Raw genomic sequence first — 20,201 nt, forward strand, 5'->3', positions numbered from 1 at the left:
AAAGTGTACGATATGTTTAACCCATTTGAATGTTGAATACATCAACTATTTTCGTTTCGTACAATATTAAATAAGAACTTCTAGTTACGAATAATCATAATATATAAAAATTAAATAAGATAAGTAACATATATATTGAAAATAAGTATCAACTCAAACTAAAATAACCCTGTGCCGGTACCGGTATTACGTTTCAAACCGGTATACCGGATTTTACCGCCGGTACCGTTTCACATATTTACCGGGGTGTTTCGTACCGGATTTACATCTGGAAATGGTAATACCGGTATAACCGGCCGGTATTTACCGGTTTTTAAAACATTGGTGGCATCATCTTTCTATGTAAGGGGTAATTGATGAACAAGACTAAAACAAAATGTAAAACCGAGGGGGTAGAATAGTAAATTTCACACCTTACCCATACCCACGCACAACCATAAAAACCTAGTTTTCAACAATTCGACAGACATATCTTTTTCGGCCAGTGCCGCCGTACGAAACCCTAACCGGTAACGATCATTAACAATGTTAGAGGAAAAGAGGCGACGTGATCTCAGGGTAAACCTTCAATCTTGTTTGCTATTATTATTGTGACGAGATTTCCAGTTTTGTATTTTCATAAGCTTTCGGTTTTCTTACTTGTATTTTCATAAGCTTTCGGTTGAACATTCGCGGCATGTAATAGTGGTGACATCATTAGCGGCCACATATGTCGCCAACATTGCCCTAAATCCGAGTAGTGTATTGCACAACCGTAAGTACTTACTTCTCTTTTGGTTAAATCAGTTGTGTCTTTTCTAGCCCTCTTTAATTCCTACGGTCGACAACCCTTATTGGTAAGCGAATTCATTGCTAGTGTTATATTATAGGAAACATACAACGCACTGGCGATGGGATCTCAGGCAAAGCTTTCTTTATTTCTTGTTTGATTGCTTCTATTTTCTTTATGTGAGGTGGCATCATCTTTCTATTAAAATCAGAATGCATATAATTAAGTTATCTGCACTTATATATATTAATGAACATCCACAAATTTAAGGGGTAAGTGATGAACAAGACTAAAACAAAATGTAAAATGGAGGGGGTAGAATAGTAAATGTCACACCTTACCCATACCCACGCACAACCATAAAAACCTAGTTTTCAACAATTCGACAGACGTATCTTTATCAGCCAGTGCCGCCGTACACAACCCTAATTTGTAACGATCATCAACAATGTTAGAGGAAAAGAGGCGACGTGATCTCAGGGTAAACCTTCAATCTTGTTTGCTATTATTATTGTGACGAGATTTCCAGTTTTGTATTTTCATAAGCTTTCGGTTTTCTTACTTGTATTCGGTTTAATCATACAGGGAACTGAAGAACGTAGATGTTACTCGATCATAACATGTTGAGAATTCATAGGTTATAACAAGTATCCCGTGCAATCTGACTGCACATGGTAATGTTAAACTCCACATTTCTGAAATTTCAGTTCAACTACCTTTTAGATCTGTTGCAAATAATTATAGATTTTGTTGAGATGTTGTTGATCTTCCTTCTGATTTTGCTGGTGCTTAATTTAATCCAAACAGAGCACATTAGAGAACGTTTTGTCTTCAGCAATATTATAGGTTTTACTTGTTTTTCTCTGCTGCTTTCAGAGTTTCGATTAATCACCTTTACCATCCATTTAAGATCTTCACCACCATTTCACATTAGAATATATGTTAGATTTGGTAGATGGTTGGTTTCTCTTGCTTGAATGCTGTGTTGGTTTTCTATGTTTGAATTCATAGATGGTTCAGTCGAAAGGGCTTGATTTTCGGGAGGGATTTTAATTGATTGTTAAATACATCAGTGATTGATTTTCTAAAGATATGAAGATAGTTAAATACAACAGTGATTGATTTTAAGTTAGTGATTTATGTGTTGGTGTAGGGTGTGATGCAGCTGATGGATTTTTAAGTGATTGGTGGGGGCAAGACCCAAATTCCCCGGAGAATCTATTGGATGAAGATTATGATCCGTCTCCATCTACATCCCAACTGACCCACAGGAAAGATCGCAGGAGATCAGTTTCAAGAACCAAAGATACGGTTGTGGTCCCCGAAAAGCGTTCTAAATTCAAGATTGGACAACATGTTATACTTACAGATGATAAGGGACAAGAGGTTGGAAAAGGAACCATACATCTAGTCAAAGGTGTATGGTCTGGAAAAAATTTGGTGGAATCAAGTTCGTACGTGGTAGATGTTGAAGAACTCATGAAATCGGCTGCTCAATCGGTTTGTTGTGAAATAAAAATGTTGTGGAATTCCAGCCAACTTGTCTTGATCCAGCAGCAGTTGCCTTGATGACAGATTAACCTTTTTATGCATGTATGTGTGCATATATTGTAGAGGTGGTAATCTTACATGTTTACCTATGAATGTGTGGATTCAGGTTTTTTTTCCTAATGGGTAAAACATATTGTAGAGGTGGTAATCTTACATGTTGATTGCTCATAGCGTTAATGGATTTTGAAAATAGCTAGTTAGATAATTTTATTTAGAAATTTTGTAATGTAAATTAATGGTTTTTATTTCATTTTGGTGTTCAATTTGATTAGTAACAACCTCCACCCAATTATGTTTTGTTCCGTCTTTGGCAAATTTTTCACAAAGGCTCCGGCATAGGCATTAGAGACAATCAATGTTGCCGCTATTGAACATTCGCGGCATGTAATAGTGGTGACATCATTAGCGGCTACATATGTCGCCAACATTGCTCTAAATCCGAGTAGTGACATGAACAATTGTAAATACTTATTTCTCTTTTGGTTATTTAATCCGTTGTGTCTTTTCTAGACCTCTTGAATTCCCACGGTCGACAACCCTTATTGGTAAGCTTCATTGCAAGTGTTATTGTTGATACATATTTGTGGACACGACTCGCGCATCGAGACTTGGATATGACACGACCTTCCTCAGTCGTGTACATCAAGATCAAGAGCAGGCCAAACATTCAAAGGATCATAAACCTTGATCAATGGGCTGATATCTACATGAAGAAACACTTGGGCCAATAATGATTTGGTGAAACACTCTTTGGGCCAAAGCCCATTATTGATGAAACATATTGGTTGTTGACGAAACAAAAGTGTTTCATCAAAAAGGTGTTTCATCAAAAAGGTGTTTCTTCAAAAAGGTGTTTCTTCAAAAAGGTGTTTCTTCAAAAAGTGATTCGCCAAGTTCTGTTTCGTTGTGTCTGTGTGTATAAATAGACTGTTACTAGTCCTAGACAAACAAAACACATTGTAGAGAGCACACACACACACGAGAGTTAGAGAGAGTTTGCAAAATACATTTGTAAACATTGAGCTTGTAACCGAACCTTTCATACGTATTAATACAGAGGTGTTAATCGGTGAATATCGCGTGTCGTGTATTTGAGTGTTCTATCTCGGTTTGCCTTTTCGGTTGGATTCCGCACAACCGGGTTGGTTAGTATACAAGGATTAGGCGACTAGATCCTCCTAGCCGGACCTACAAATGGTAGGCTCTTCTCCTTGTTAAAACCGAGTGTTTTCGGGTGTTTTCCGGGTGTTTGAAGTTCTTATTTTTCTTGGAAAAATCTTGTCAAATCTTTAAATATCTTGTTGTTTTGCTAAAAGTTCTTATAAAAACCTTGTTGTTTATCATTTTCACATGTTAAAAGGTGGTTTTTAGTGAAGTTTTAAGCAAAATATTGTGTTCGGAAAGTTTCGTGTCATCGGAAATTCATAGTGTTCTTGAAATCTTCATAGTGTTCTTCAAAAGTAACACTTTTTGATCCTTAAGATTAGTTTAGAAAGTTGTTTGTGCATTGGGGTGTGATAAGTGATTATAATATACAAAGCCATACTTGTTTGGTGAAAGCATCATGTCCTGAGCCGAAAGTAGTTTCTGTTTGTGTCAGAAAAGGATAAGGTTTGAAAAAATTACCAACCACTGACAACTTCCTCGGCGAAACACATTTTCGACGAAACATAAAATTCCTTTCGTCAAGATCAATTCAACGAAACACTTTGTTGGGCCTCATTCTGTTTCGTCAAAGGCCCAAAAAGACCCATAATCCTTTTCGTCGGCCCAGGAAGCCAAACAAGAAATCTGTTTAGCCAATACAAGTTTCTTGTTAGACTTTCCATTTCGTCAAATTAAGAATATATATTCTGTTTCGTCAAATACTTGGGCTTACAAAGAATTTGGGCCTTCACCTTCTTGTTTCGTCGAGTATTAAGCCCAAAGCCAAAACAAATTTCTTTTCAGTGAAAGCAAATAAGCATAGCCCTGTTCCCTCAATATTTAAAACACACAAGACCATTTTGCTTTGAAAAGTCAACGAAAACCAAGTCTAAAATCCATTTAGTGGACCTTTGTTTCATTAATTAAAAGACATTCTGTGTTTCGTTGAATTAAAAGCCCAAAAAGGCCCAAAAAGGCATTTCGTCAATCATCACTTGGAATTTTAAAACCTGTTTCGTCAACTTGGAAAATTTTTTTTAAACAGAAGGTTTTCCAAAGGGATTTAACTGTTTCATTTGAGTGTGTTTCTCAGGTTATCATTTATAAATATCAACGATGAATCCGAGTTGGTGGGGTACTCCGGCTCCGGATGGGGGAAAGTATAGAAATACAAGTTCATCTCCCTCATGGTGGGGTACTCCGGCTCCGGATGGGGGTAAGTATACAAATACAAGTTTATCTCCCTCATGGGCCGAATCTCCCGTATCGACATCTTCACAAGCCAATGCCATATCTACCGGTCAATGGGCATTAGTATCAAATCAAACTCCGAGCATTCAAAGTATCTTATTGAGCGAGAGTGAAACCGGAAGTTTGAATCGACCTCCAAAGTTGATGCACTTAAATGAATATCCAGGATGGGCAGAGAGGTTCAACACATACGTGCTTGGGCAAAATACAGAATTGTGGTTACGTTTCACCACAGATTTCGATCAAGCGATAGAGGTTGCCGCTTCATCTGCCGCTACGTTTGCCGATCTTCCAGAAGATCAAAAGAAGACGTATGATCAGGAAAAGAAGGCTTATGCCATTCTTACTCAGGCGTTAAGCAAAGATATTTACCATCAGTTTGTCAGTTTCAAGACAACGAAGAAACTGTGGGATGCGTTGAAGACTAGAGGGGTAGGAAATGAAGCAACACGTCAACTGCGACATGATCTACTCAAGAAAGAATTCGATGGCTTCACATGTATGGATAGGGAATCGTTAGGAGACATGACAAGTCAGTTTAATCATTTGCTTACTGAGTTGGGTAATTTTGGGGTAGTAACAACTCCAGCAGAGGTGGTGAAGAAGTTTGCTGATGCGTTGCCTCCCCAATGGAATAGCTTCTTGGAGATTTTGAAGTATAACGGGGTTTTGGCTACTACAAACATCAATGACTTCGTGCAGCTTTTAGAGAACAAGGATCAGGAGGAAACCTTAAAGGCAAAAAGAGCTCCAGTGCCACAAAATCCTGAAATGTATTATGGAACTTCAAGTACTTCTTCTGCAAAATCCATTGTGCCATGCAATCCTGAGATGTATTATGGAACTTCCAGTTCTTCGTCTGCAAGACCCGGTTCACATGCTCCACTTCAAACAGCGTTTGTCACAAGCACCGATTTGTATGGCAATCAGATACAAGTTCCTGTTAAGCCAGCTCCCACCACTGACTTATATGGGAATCCACTTCCTGCTCAACAACAGGCATGTTATGGTAGTACATCATCTGCTGGTCAGCAATCTAAGCCAAATACAGTACGGCTCGACACGTCAAGCTTTTCAAAGGTCAGTGTGGAAGTAGCAAAGGAACACATGGAGCTGCTTAACACTTTAGTGAGTGCGTACTATGGGTTAGTGGAAGGTCAGATTGGCAACATTAATCTGACACAAGAAGACTATCAGCAGATCGATAAGGAGGAGATGGAGATGATGGACATCAAGTGGGCCTTCGCCAGTGCTGTTAGGCGAGCAAAGGATTTCATGGAAAGAACTGGCAGAACCAGCTTGGAAAGCAAGAAAGATACCAAGTATGGGTTCGATAAGCAGGCTGTGAAGTGCTTCAACTGTGGTGAACGGGGTCACTATAAAAGGGAATGTACAAGGCCAGTACAGCATGGGAACCAGAATCCCTTCAGAAATCAAGGCAACCAGCAGAACCAGAACAGGAACAATGAGCGTACGTTGATACCTGTCAACAACCAAAGTCAGGCGGGACCATCAAATGCGAACCAGGCACTTGTGGTTCAAGTAGATGAAGGTTGTGATTGGTCAATCCAGTTGAGTGGTGATGCTCCGGATGGAACAGCGTGTTTTGCTGAAGTGGCTAAGGATTTAATTCACACCAGTGGTGGAGAATCTTCCGCCAATGGTGGTGAATCTTCTGAGGATGAAGACTCTTCTGGTTACAGCAGAAGTTCTGATGAAGAATCCTCGAGTTCAGGCGATGATCATGTGGGTGAGACATCAATCGCGTCAGTCGATGCAGATATTGATGAGCTTTTGGAGGAAGCTGCAGCAGGAACTGATAGAAGATCTATTTTGGTTGATCAAGCTACTTATTCTTCGTCTTCTCTCCATTCAGCCTTTATGGCTAATGTCGACAGTTCATCAAGTCAGGTATGTGTCGATGAACCCACTGTTGTTAATTGTGATAACTGTGATAGTTTGAGTGTTAAATGTGCTGATTAAGAAGCAGACATGTCTGAGTTGCAAGGCAAACATGATGCTTTACAAGCTAGTTTGTTTGACTTGCAAGACAAACATGTTACATTGAATGATAAGTGGTGTGAGTTGCAAAGCAAACACAAGGCTTTGCAAGAGAAATATGATGTGACGTTTATCCACAACCAGAAGTTGACCGTGGATCTTTCAAAGTGCACTAAAGCCAACATGTTTTATGAAAACCATGAAAAGGAGTTTAAATCGGTAATTGAGAAATTAAAGAAAGATAAAACCGAATTAACTAAAATGGTTTCCAGAAAACAAACTGACATTAATTTGTATATAACTCGCCTTGAGATAATGCAAAAAGAGATGGCTTGTGTCAAAACTGAAAGTGAGGCGATCCAGCTTAAGCTAGACAGTTATTTGAGCTCTAGTTATGTGTTGGATCACATCATTGATGTTCAGAAAGAGAAACGGGATGTCACATGCATAGGCTACAAGAAATGTCCACCACCTGTGAGACACAATTATGATGCAATGCCTGATGAGGAGGATAGAACTTTCTTTGAACCATCTGTTCCTCTAGACGTTAAGGAATTTGCAACAGGACTCGGATACAAGAAAGAAGTATCATCAGATTCAGACGTATCAGCAGATACATGTGTGTCTTCTGCTGAACTGAATCAGGATCCTCCAGTCATTATTGAGGATGCTGATTCTTCTGATGATGAATCCGATGATACTGATGTTGCAAAGTCTGATGCGGAAATCAAAGAAGAGGACATACCTCTTGAGAATCATATTCTATGTGATCCTCCTGCAAAACCCGCTAAGACTGTTGCAATACAGTCCACGTTTGCAAAAGAGTCGGAGAGTGTGAATTTGCTGCACACTCTTGTTGGTGATGATAAAATTTATTCTGACAAAGATTTTCCTATTGAGAATGTTAACCAATCTTTAATAAGTAAAGTCTTTGAAAATTCGACAAGTAAGTTTTTGGGAAAGACAGGATCACGTGTTACAGTAACACAATGTCCTCCCATTCCAAAGGCTGAAGTTCGAAAACAATTTGGCAATAAGAAATTACCAACAGTGCAAAAACAGCAAAATCACACCAAGCAAAAAGGAAAATTACCGGCTCAAGATCAAAAGAAGCCGAATCAGAAAAAGAACAAGAATGTGAACTTTGTGAAATCAAGGGGAACGGACAAAATTGAAACGTTTGAGAACAAGTCAAACTTGGATTTTGTTAAGAAAGCAACTGTGTCTAAAAGAAATGAATCAAGCAGTTCAAAACCTAGTACCTCGGGATCACAAGGTTCATCATCATCGGCAAGACGATCACATGATACTTCGGGGTTTGTTGAACGAAGATCATGTTTTGAATGTGGTACAATTGGACACATAATTCGAAATTGTCCATATCTTCATAAACAAAAAGGCAAAGTTGATGTTCCCCGTGACCAGACTGACCGTATGCGATCTGTTTCTGTAAAACAAGATCCCCGCCTTGTAAAAGAAAGGGAAAAGAAACAGAAATGCCAACAGGTCAAGAAAATTAAAAAGGCGATTAAAACCGATGTGGTTAACAAAACATCTGTTTCTGTAAAACCAGACAATTCAAAAACTTCTGACGACCATGAAGTTAAAATTTTAAAGAACAACACTGGTAAAACAAAACAGACCTGGAAACCAAAAACGGTTACTGAATCAGGGGGACCATCACAATTCACGAATCATCAAAGAATAGAAGTTATTGTTGTTGATGAAAATGGAAGACCCAAGACCACAATGGCTTGGGTCCCCCTCTCCAACTAATCTCTGAATGAGTGTGCAGGATGTTCCATGAGGAACTATTGATAGTCTTAGGATTGTTGATAGTGGAGCGTCCGTGCACAAGATTGGCGACATAAGGCTCCGAAATATTGTTATATCTAGGAAAATGTTGTTGCCATTGATGGAGAGGGAGGAAAGAAAAAGAAAAGAAGAAGAATATGTTGGTGAAAGAATGTGGTTGAATGAAGTTGCAAAATTCGACGAGATGAAAAATGTACCAAAATTTGGTTGTTATGGTTTTTGATCGGGTCCTCAGGAAAGATTTCAATGAGATGTGTGCGGATGCCTTGGCATGGATTGAACAACCGCACACTACTTCTCAAGAGTAAGACAAAGACCTTCGCTGGTGCAATGTGGAAAAGCAGCCGGAACCAAAGGTTTTTGATCGTGTTGCTGTGAAGAGATTTTTCAGTAGCTACAAAATCGACTTTGAAGTCCACACCGGGTGGATATCCAGTTTGGGAGAGTGCTCAAATTCCATGGAATGCACGAAGCAGTTGCAGGATACGGTTTTTAAATTTTTTATCTCTCCTATACTTGTTGATTTTTAAGCTGCTTTATGAATTATTATCATCTCATACAGCACTCTTTGACCTGACACGTTGAACTTTAATATCACCTCACACGTGATCGTTTCAATATGAAACTCATCAATGTTGTCATGGTCCACAACGATGACCAACGTGCCGACCTTTTTACCAAAGCATTTGACAAATCAAGATTTGACTTTTTATTATTGGTAAACGGCATTAAGGTCAAGCAAGAGTAAAACCAACATTGGAAAATCATTTTTGTAAATATCTTTGTGTTTTAAATTTTATCTTAGTTTATTGATTTTAGGGGGAGTAAATCCGAAATTTGAAAAATCCAAAAACACCGAAAAAATTTCAAAAACACAAAAACAATAGAAAAACAAAAATGAGTTTCCTGGCGAGCAAAAGAGAAAATGATAGTACATCAGTGGTCTATCCAAACCTCTTTAAATCCTAAACTGAAAAACGATAAGCAGCTCTATATAAGATGTATCGGTAGGCTCACAATCATTTTAAAGTGTGCAGGGTGATATAAATCTTAATCGACTGAAGACCAGGTGGGAACCATTCATTGGCATATGGTCTTAGTACCGAAATTTCGTTTTGATAGATTGCCGAGGTTCTGAGATATTCGGTCTTTATGCTGCTTATCATCTGGGTATCATGGTTGTATCTTTTACCGAAAAATAACGGGGACGCAAGTCTAGATCTTCCATGATACTATACATACGTGTACATATTGCATTCGACCTCAACAAGTGATAAACAATCACATATCCAATCAAATAAGTGATAAAATATCACATTTATCCGGGAGTCAAGTTCGTCTCTCTGCTGTACGAAAGTACTGACCTGTTCACGGACTTGCTCCTGTGCCCTCATGCATTGAAAATCAAGTTCCTCATCAATAAGTGATTATATCACATAGGGCTTGTTTTCAAAATCAAAATAAGTGAGAATCTCACATCATATACGGTCAAACAGATGATAATTGGTATACTCACCGGTAAGATGAATCCTCGTGCATACCTTGATACGGGAATGTGTCGTGATGTGGATGAACACCGGTCGGTAAGTATAAATCATACCTTAACGTATCCCCTTGCCATGATTACATCTGATAAGTTGAGCTTATGTGGACAACAATACTGATAATTGTTATAGGATGCTTATCTTAATGTTAATTAATTGAACAACAAGAGCGTTTTGGCATGACCGTACACTGATATGATTCTCTTACCCTCGAAACTCGCAAAAAGAATGTCTGTAAATATTTATTTACAGCTTTCAGTCTTTACATTTCAAATATTCAAAAATACCAAAAAGATTTTAGGTGTGTTTTAATATAAACTTTATAAAAGCCAAAAAGATTTTATTTCTATCTTATTTTCGATCGTACGATGTTGGATCTCGAGTCCTCGTTACCTGAAACCTGAACGAAAACCGAATTGACTAAATCTTCATAAACGGTCGAAATTTGCAAGTTTTGAAAGTTAGAATCTGAAATTCATAAGTTTTATTAAACTTTCAAACTGTCGGACGGTGCTTGATTGTGACATGGTCATTCGTGTGTCATTTGTTTATGCTATCTATATTCCAAGCAGTTGTTCTCATTACGCGTTTAGATTTCTTGCATGTGCAGATTCTAAAGGCAAGGAGAACATGGTCGATGACAAGCTTCGGAATGAAGACACGACGTGAAGGCACTCAAATCAAAAGATGAAGATGATCGAGTTGCCGCTGACCATCATCAACACCACAAGGATCTCAAATTATAAAGATCAAGTCATTCACGAGCATAACTCAAGGGGGAGCTTATGTTAAGGGGGAGTTTGTTAACACACTTCCTACATGATACGGGGAGTTTGTTGATACACTTTCTGCTTTCAAGACGTGAAGACTTTGAAGATCCTCCGACATAGAAGACACGAAAGGCGAATCTCGCGAGTAGCGTCCAAGGGGGAGTTTGTTGATACACATTTGTGGACACGACTCGCGCATCGAGACTTGGATATGACATGACCTTCCTCAGTCGTGTACATCAAGATCAAGAGCAGGCCAAACATTCAAAGGATCATAAACCTTGATCAATGGGCTGATATCTACATGAAGAAACACTTGGGCCAATAATGATTTGGTGAAACACTCTTTGGGCCAAAGCCCATTATTGATGAAACACATTGGTTGTTGACGAAACAAAAGTGTTTCATCAAAAAGGTGTTTCATCAAAAAGGTGTTTCTTCAAAAAGGTGTTTCTTCAAAAAGTGATTCGCCAAGTTCTGTTTCGTTGTGTCTGTGTGTATAAATAGACTGTTACTAGTCTTAGACAAACAGAACACATTGTAGAGAGCACACACACACGAGAGTTAGAGAGAGTTTGCAAAATACATTTGTAAACATTGAGCTTGTAACCGAACCTTTCATACGTATTAATACAGAGGTGTTAATCGGTGAATATGGCGTGTCGTGTATTTGAGTGTTCTATCTCGGTTTGGCTTTCCGGTTGGATTCCACACAACCGGGTTGGTTAGTATACAAGGATTAGGCGACTAGATCCTCCTAGCCGGACCTACAGCTATATTATAGGAAACATACAACGCACTGGCGATGGGATCTCAGGCAAAGCTTTCTTTAATTCTTGTTTCTTTGGTACTATTTTCTTTATCTTTTTTCAGAGTTATAGTTACTCGGTTTTGGCTTTAGCTTAAGCTTCCGAGATTTGGGTATGGAGTGTATTGTGCTCTCCTCAATATATATATATATTTTTTTTTGTGAGGTGGCATCATCTTTCTATTAAAATCAGAGAATGCATATAAGTTATCCGGACTTATCTATATCTATACTTCTATACTTACTATACTATATTATAAAGCATTTCCCCAAGGACTTCTTAAAAATTAAGAGGTACAAGAAGAAATGCTTATTATACAACACACATTGCATAGATTAATTAAGTGTGGGGGTAAAGTTGTCTTTTTTCCATAGGGACTTCTTAAAAATTTTAAGGTACAAGTACAAATGTTTAGTATACAACATATTAATGTATATTAATTTCATTTTGGGGGTGAATTTGTCTTTCTAACACCATCATGAATTTATTATAGAGGAAGCTAATTCATACCCAGTTTATACAAAGGAAGTCAAGAGTTTTATGATCATTGAAGGAAATTAAAAAAAAGAGTTTCTCTTTTATTATTAAAAGGGTATATGAACTAGAAAAAACATATAAATATGTAACTGCATACGAGAATGGAGGGTTTCAAATAAGCAATTAGTGTGTGTATAATGTAATCATTTAATTTAATTAAAACCCATAACTCACGTTATATTTTTGAAGGCAACCATGGGTTACACATCAATGCACATTTAATAATCATTTAACTAAAACCCATAACTCACTTTATTCTTTTCTCTACGTTATATTTTTGAAGGCAACCATGGGTTGCACATCAATGCACATTTAATAATATAATGATAATAATCAAAACACACATCAATTCTCGTGGGTTACATTTTCATCCTGGATGCTTTATAAACTGTCCTAGAAAGTGAACTCGCTTTAAGCAAGAGTGTGTGAGCCCCATGTTTTTATACATGGTGGGTGTGATGAATCATGATCCATCATTGAAGCAACAATCTGGAGAGCTTTTGAAGTTGTGTAGCTTAAATTATTCAGATTCATTTTTTATTCCAACTGCAAGCTTACAAGAACTATCCGGAGGTGATAGCTCTTTTATGATCCCATTCAAGAGTTGGGCACATGCAAAGATGATTACTTTACAAAAGTTTTTTAATTCATTCAGTTACATATTTGTGTTTTTAATTTCGTATCATGTTTAAGTCTATAATTTTGCTTTGCTCATAATTAAGTTTTTGTCTAGATTGGTCAGAGTGATTGATTGTTGAGAAGACAGAAGTAGTGTCATTTGTTTGAAGAGACATGGTAAGACTTGTTTCGAACTTCTACAGAAAAGGAAACCGGATCTATCTTTTCTAGAACCTTTTGGCGGTCCATGCACTATGATTGAGCCGGATGGAAAGTTTGGCGCTAAAGCTATCGAGGGTTTCTTCCTTGGATATGCTACTCCTAATTTTCGCGTATGGAATCTGGCTACCAAAAAGATTGAGCTATGGAGTGAAGTAAGGGTTCAATGGTATACTAGTTCTGTTAGAGCTCCGGGTGATCCTTGGATGTTCGACTACGATGGGCTATTCGACTCCTTTAATCTGCCAACCTTTGACGAAGATTCTGCAGCGGCTAGAATGTTATTTGATAGTGACAACGCTGCTAGCTCGCCATTGGTTAGACCCATTATTGTTAACCCCCAAGGTTCTAATTCGGTTAACAACACGGTTCAAAATGAGGTATTTGAAGATACTACTGAGTACAATGAGTCATCAGAAGATGATGAATATCTTGATGCTACTGAAGGGACTTCAGCTCCAGTTGCTCCTACTCAGGGCACCTCTGTTGAAACTCCTCATGTGCAGGATGTTGATGTGCAGGATATTAACAATTTGGGTATTAATGCTCGTGTTCCTGAAAATCCTAAAATGAGGATTCATGATACCCATCCACAGCAGAATATCATAGGACATGTCCAACGCGGGGTGCAGACGTGTAATCAGCTGAGAAACAACCAGAATAATGCTGGTTTGTATTCAGCCATTAGAGAATCTGGTCTTCAAAATGATTGGTCCTTCGCGTGTTACATTTCACAAGAAGAACCGAAATCTTGGAAAGAAGCCTTAAAGGATAATTCTTGGGTTGAAGCAATGCAAGAGGAACTACAACAGTTCCAGAACTGGGTGTTTGGACACTTGTTGAAAAACCCGACAACTACAAGAAAATTGGCACCAGTTGGGTTTACAAGTGCAAAAAGGATGATCGTGGAGTGGTGAATCGCAACAAGGCGAGATTGGTTATTCAGGGCTTTCGTCAAATCGAAGGCATTGATTATAATGAGGTTTATGCACCAGTTGGTTGCTCGTCTGGAGGCTAATCAGATCTTTCTAGCTTATGCTTCTTTTAAAGGATTCAAAGTCTACCAGATGGACGTCAAAAGCGCATTCTTGCATGGCATTGTTGAAGAAGAGGTGTATGTCGAACAACCTCCAGGTTTCAAAGATCCTATCCATCCCGATCGGGTCTGGTTGCTCAACAAAGCTCTCTACGGGTTACATCAAGCACCGAGGGCTTGGTACGCAACTTTATCTACTTATCTGCTGGAGAACGGTTTTCGACGGGGTCTTATCGACTGTACTCTTTTCATCAAGGAACAGGATGGTGATTTGTTGTTGGTACAGGTATACGTTCATGATATCATTTTTGGTTCTACTATCGATATTTTGTGCAGGCAATTTGAACGTGTTAAGCAGGAGAAGTTTGAAATGAGTGCAATGGGAGAGATGAATTTCTTTTTGGGCCTAAATATGTTGGTGACATCTTGAGCCGATTCCAGATGTCTGAAGCAACGCCCATTGGTACCCCACTTCCGACTAATCACGGGATTACTCCGGACTTGAAGGGTGAAAGTGTCAACTCTTCTTATTATCGCGCTATGATCGGATCACTCATGTATCTCACAGCATCGAGGCCTGACATCATGTATCCAACGTGCCTGCTTGCAAGATATCAAGCAAACCCAAAAGCATCTCATCTTGGATCTGTTAAGAGGATTTTCCGCCATCTGAAGGGAAGCCCGGACACCGGTCTCTGGTACCCTAAGGATGATAGTCTTGACTTGGTTGCTTTTAGTGATTCAGATTTCGACGGATGCAAAATAGATGGCAAATCCACAACGGCTGGATGTCAATTCTTGGGAAGTCGCTTAGTCACGTGGCAGTGCAAGGAGCAAACTTGTGTCGCTACATCAACTTGTGAAGTTGAATACATTGCTGCCTCAAGTTGTTGCTCTCAAGTTCTGTGGATTCAGCAACAAATGCGCGACTACGGTTTTGAATTCCTATCTACCTTTATTTTTGTTGATAATAATGCTGCTTTATCTATCATTAGAAATCCTGTCCAACACTCCAAAACCAAACACATCGAAATTAAGTATCACTTCATACGTGATTGTTTTGACAAAAGATTAATCGATGTTGTTAAAATCCATACTGATGAACAGCATGCTGACCTGTTGGTCAATGGTATTAAGGTGAAACAAGAGTAAACCTCTTTCGGCTGATCGTTTTTGTAACTATTTTCTTAAACGTCAAAAATCCAAAAAGATTTTCAGTTTACTTAACTTTTCGCATTTTAGGGGGAGAAATTTCAGAAAATACAAAAACATGTAAAAAAAATTGAAAAATCAAAAATCTTCATTTATTTTTTAGAGTAATCATTTTGACGCTAACTTTTGGCTTTAGTGTATGCTTTCAAATTGGTAACATATATATTGCACTCCCCTTAATACATTCTCTTTCTATCTGTGAAGTTTGGTGATCTTGCTACCCAAATTAGAATGTCATATAAGTTATCTATGCTTATATTTTTTTCTGAAGGGTATTAGACCCATTACCTCTTCCTATATATCTAAAAACCTATTTTTCAACAATTAAGCAGACGTATCTTGTCCAAAGAACCGTCCACAACCCTAATTGGTGATGGTCATTTAAAATGTTAGAGGAAAAGAGGCAACGGATCTCAGGGTAAACCTTCAATCTCGTTTGCTGTTATTGTTGTTACGAGATTTCCATTTTGGTATTATCATAAGCTTTCCATTTTCTTACTTGTATTTGGTTCAATCATGCAGGGAACTGAAAAAGGTACATGTTAACTAATCATAACATGTTGATTGCTCAAAGCGGTAATGGTTTTTGAAAATAGCTAGTTAGATAATTTTTTGTAGAAATTTTGTAATGTAAATTAATGGTTATTGTTTCATTTTCGTGTTCAATTTGATTAGTAACAACCTCCACCCAATTATGTTTTGTTCCGTCTTTGGCAAATTTTTCACAAAGGCTCCGGCATAGGCATTAGCGGCGATCAATGTTGCCACTATTGAACATTCGCCGCATGTAATAGTGGTGACATCATTAACGGCCACATATGTCGCCAACATTGCTCTAAATCCGAGTAGTGACATGCACAATCATAAATACTTATTTCTCTTTTGGTTATTTAATCAGTTGTGTCTTTTCTAGACCTCTTTAATTCCCATGGTCGACAACCCTTATCGGTAAGCTTCATTGCCAGTGTTATATTATAGGAAACATACAACGCACTGGCGATGGGATCTCAGGCAAAGCTTTCTTTAATTCTTGTTTCTTTGCTTCTATTTTCATTAGGCTCTCACTATTTGCACACCAAGGCAGGCTATCTGCACAATTAGGGTTTACATACGCTGCGTATTGACCAATACGCAGCGTATAGGGTTACCTAAATACGCTGCGTATTGACCAATACGCAGCGTATATAAGTGGTAGGTACACGACCAGACAGTCAAACCTAGTACCATGTCAAATCAGTCTATCATAGGGTGCGTATTGATCAATACGCACCGTATTGACAGACTGATTTGACCCTGATACGATGTTGTCCAGGGCACGTGAATAAAGTAATACGGTGAGTAGAGACCAATACGCTGCGTATTGACATGTCAGCTGAAAGTCTATTTATCCCTCCATTCATATCTGTTACCCATCACCCGACAATTCAATATACCGTGCTTTCCTTTTCATCTTCTTCTTCAGTAAAGAATTGTTAGTTTTTGGTTCAATCTTGTTAAAATGTCATCATTTTGGAAGGATAATTATTTCGGTAATCGCTATTCTAACGACACATGGGGATCAAATGCTGCCAATGAGGAGGAGGAGGTTGTGTCTGCAGTCCCTGTTGATCAAAAAACAAAGTTGCCAGACTTGAACAAGACTCCCACTCCACCTGTTGATGAACCAAATTACCCGGCGCATCAAGTGTGTCCAGATTACGGATACGGGTATGAATCTCCGTACGTGCAACAAAGTGGATACGGTGCTGAGAATGCACCTGTTGATGAACCATATTACCCGACGTAGCAATCGTATCCGGGTTATGGGGTATACGGGGATGAAGGTGGATACGGAAGTTACATTGGATACGGTGGTGAAGGTGGATACGGGGTTGAAGGTGGTTACAGTGGATATGGGGGCTACGGTGAATACAGTGGATACGATAGATATGGGGTGATGGTGGTTACAGTGGATACGGGGGCTACGGTGGATACAGTGCATACGATAGATCTGGGGATGAAGGTGGATACGAAGAACATGGTGGATATGGTTATGAGCCCCGTAACACATCACTTTATGAACCATCTACCCCGGGCAATCCATTTCAAGTAAATGAGGTAACACATTAAAATAATTATTGTTATTATTATTATAATTATAATTGTTATTATTATTATTATTATTGTTAAAAATAATATAATTATAATAATTATTATTATTGTTATTATTGTTAAAATACTATAATTATAATTATTATTATTATTATTGTTATTATTATTATTATTGTTATTTTTATTATTATTGTTAAAAATATTATTATTATTATTATTATTATTATTATTATTATTATTATTATTTAAAATTTTATTCTTTTTATAATAATAATCTAGTTAGTCTAGTTAACACAAATAATTATAAGATTTAGTAAATAAACAAGTTAAGAAAGTTAAGTTAATAAACTATTTATTTTTCTTTTCTAAATAAATAAATTAATAAAAAATATTTTAAATAAATTAGTATTGTAAATAAATAAAAGAATCATGAAATTGATTTTTAGTTAAAATGGTTAGTTTAAACCTAACTTAGTTAGTTAAATCATAGTTATATCCTAACTAGGTTAGCATTTAATACAAGGGACCACTAACTGAGTTAGAGAACTCAGTTAGAGAACTCAGTTAGTCCAGTTAAGTGCCAAAAACAATAAAAAGGGGGGTTCCTCTTTAAGGAACCGGCCCCTAACCGGTTTCGAACTCACGACCTCTCGTACACAAAGCAACGCACTAACCACTCGGCCGGGAATGCCACATCCGTTTATTTATGGAAACAATTACTATTTATGCTCGATTTCGCATCCTTCCATTTATGCTCTATAATTATTATTACACTTTGGTCCCTGAAGTTTCAAATTTTACAAAAATAGTCCCTCAAGTTTCGAAAATTAACAAAAATAGTCCCTGAATTTTCGAAAATTGACAAAAATAGTCCCTGAAGTTTTGAAAATTGACAAAAATGGTCCCTGAAGTTTCGAAAATTGATAAAAATGGTCCCTGAAGTTTCGAAAATTGACAAAAATAGTCCCTGAATTTTTGAAAATTGACAAAAACGGTCCCTGAAGTTTCAAAATTGACAAAAAATAGTCCCTGAAGTTTCGAAAATTGCCACAAATGGTCCCTGTACTGTTCAGTTAAGTATGCTAACTGAGTTAGTGTTTAAAGAAGAAATCTTTATATGAAAGTTAACCTTGTTAAACCATTCTGTTAAAATAGTTTCAATAATGACCATATTAGTACCTGAAGTATGAGTTTCAATTATATTATTATTATTATTATTATTATTATTATTATTATTATTATTATTATTATTATTATTATTATTATTATTATTATTATTATTGTTATTATTATTATTATTGTTATTATTATTATTATTGTCTTTTTGACACAAATGGTCCCTGAAGTTTCGATAACCATATTAGTATCTGAAGTATGAGTTTCAATTATATTATTATTATTATTATTATTTTTTTTTTTTTTTTTATTATTATTATTATTATTATTATTATTATTATTATTATTATTATTATTATTATTATTATTATTATTAACGTAACTTTTTTTAGCGTTTCATGTCTCTATGTCTCTAACTGATTTGAAGAATTGGGTACAAGAAACGGGAAAGGAGTATGGTTACGTAATTGTTACCCGCCGATCAAAAAATATTGGCGGTACTACTGGGATGGTATGGCTTGTGTGCGACCGTAGTGATGAACACCGTAGTAAAGCAACAGTTAGGAAAGCTGGTAACAAAAAAATCGGCTGCCCATTTTCGTTACTCGCCATCCAGGACGTGACGAATGACACGTGGGAGTTAAAAGTGGACTGTGCGAACCATAACCACGAACCTACGACGAGTCTGTTGGGCCACGCTTTTGTGAGAAGATTTACTAAAGCCGAATACAAGCTAGTGGAGCAGCTAACTGCTCAAAACATGGAGCCATGTATCATATTTCAAACCCTAAGAAAGCAGTTCCCCGACAGCCTGCACGTTCAGAAAGACGTGCAAAATGCGGTACAAAAAATTAGAGCGACAATAATGGACGGAAAGAATCCTATTCAGGCACTGGAAAGCCTGCTGCATGACCGCCGATTCATTTACGACACCCGACAGGATCCCAAAACAGATGTCGTAACAGAGATTTTCTTTGTTCATCCTTATTCAATCACTATGTGGCGTGCATTCCCGCACGTGATGTTGATCGACGCGACCTACAAAACAAACCCCTACAACATGCCATTTGTCCAGGTTGTGGGTATGACGTCGACTGGGAAGTCTTTTTGTATCGCACATGCCGTTATTTGTAAAGAACGAAGGGGTAACTACGTGTGGGTGCTTGAGCGGATCAAGTCAATATTGCATGAATGTATGATGCCGCGTGTGATAGTCACGGATAGGGAGCTTGCCCTAATTAACGCGTGTTCTAAAGTATTCCCGAACGCAACCAGGCTTCTATGCCACTTTCACATCCAACAAAATATAGCTAGAAAGTGCAAGAAAGGGTTCGATAAAGAAGATTGGGGGAAATTTATGTCGTACTGGCGGACATTGTGCGAATCTTCATCAGAGCCCATGTACAAGTACAACTTGGAGAAAATGTATAACCGACTCGTGGTTGCCAACCGAGAAAGTAAGTGTTCCTTCAACAAACGACTCACCCAATCTATTATATTTCACACACGCTTTTACATTTCATTATTTTATTTTTGCAGGTGTCTATGATTACGTCTACGAAAACTGGCTCAAAGACTATAAAGAAATGTTCGTTTATGCGTGGACCGATAAGTGTCGCAACTTTGGTCAGCGCACCACCAACAGAGTTGAGAGCCAGCACGCAAATTTAAAAAGATACATTACGCGCGGGAGTTCATTGGAGCGAATAGCAAGAT

The 20,201-nt window shown here is 37.7% G+C and overlaps 1 protein-coding gene across 4 annotated transcripts in view; it reads left to right on the forward strand.

Annotated features, from left to right (window-relative positions):
* The first annotated feature begins 497 nt into the window (after positions 1-497).
* Positions 498-20,201, forward strand: part of LOC110917245 — a 30,849-nt gene continuing 11,145 nt past the window's right edge. For 2 of the 4 annotated variants that reach the window (XR_004883678.1, XM_035985206.1), the window contains exons 1-2: positions 1,150-1,250; positions 1,355-1,443. The gene's annotated coding sequence lies outside the window, so the exon portion shown is untranslated. Of the gene's footprint in view, positions 559-1,149; positions 1,251-1,354; positions 1,444-1,922; positions 2,474-20,201 lie in introns of those variants that run through there. The other 2 variants (XR_004883679.1, XR_002580915.2) reach the window with 2 other exon arrangements.

The sequence above is a fragment of the Helianthus annuus genome, chromosome 16, assembly GCF_002127325.2.
Source record: "Helianthus annuus cultivar XRQ/B chromosome 16, HanXRQr2.0-SUNRISE, whole genome shotgun sequence".
NCBI lineage: Eukaryota > Viridiplantae > Streptophyta > Magnoliopsida > Asterales > Asteraceae > Helianthus > Helianthus annuus.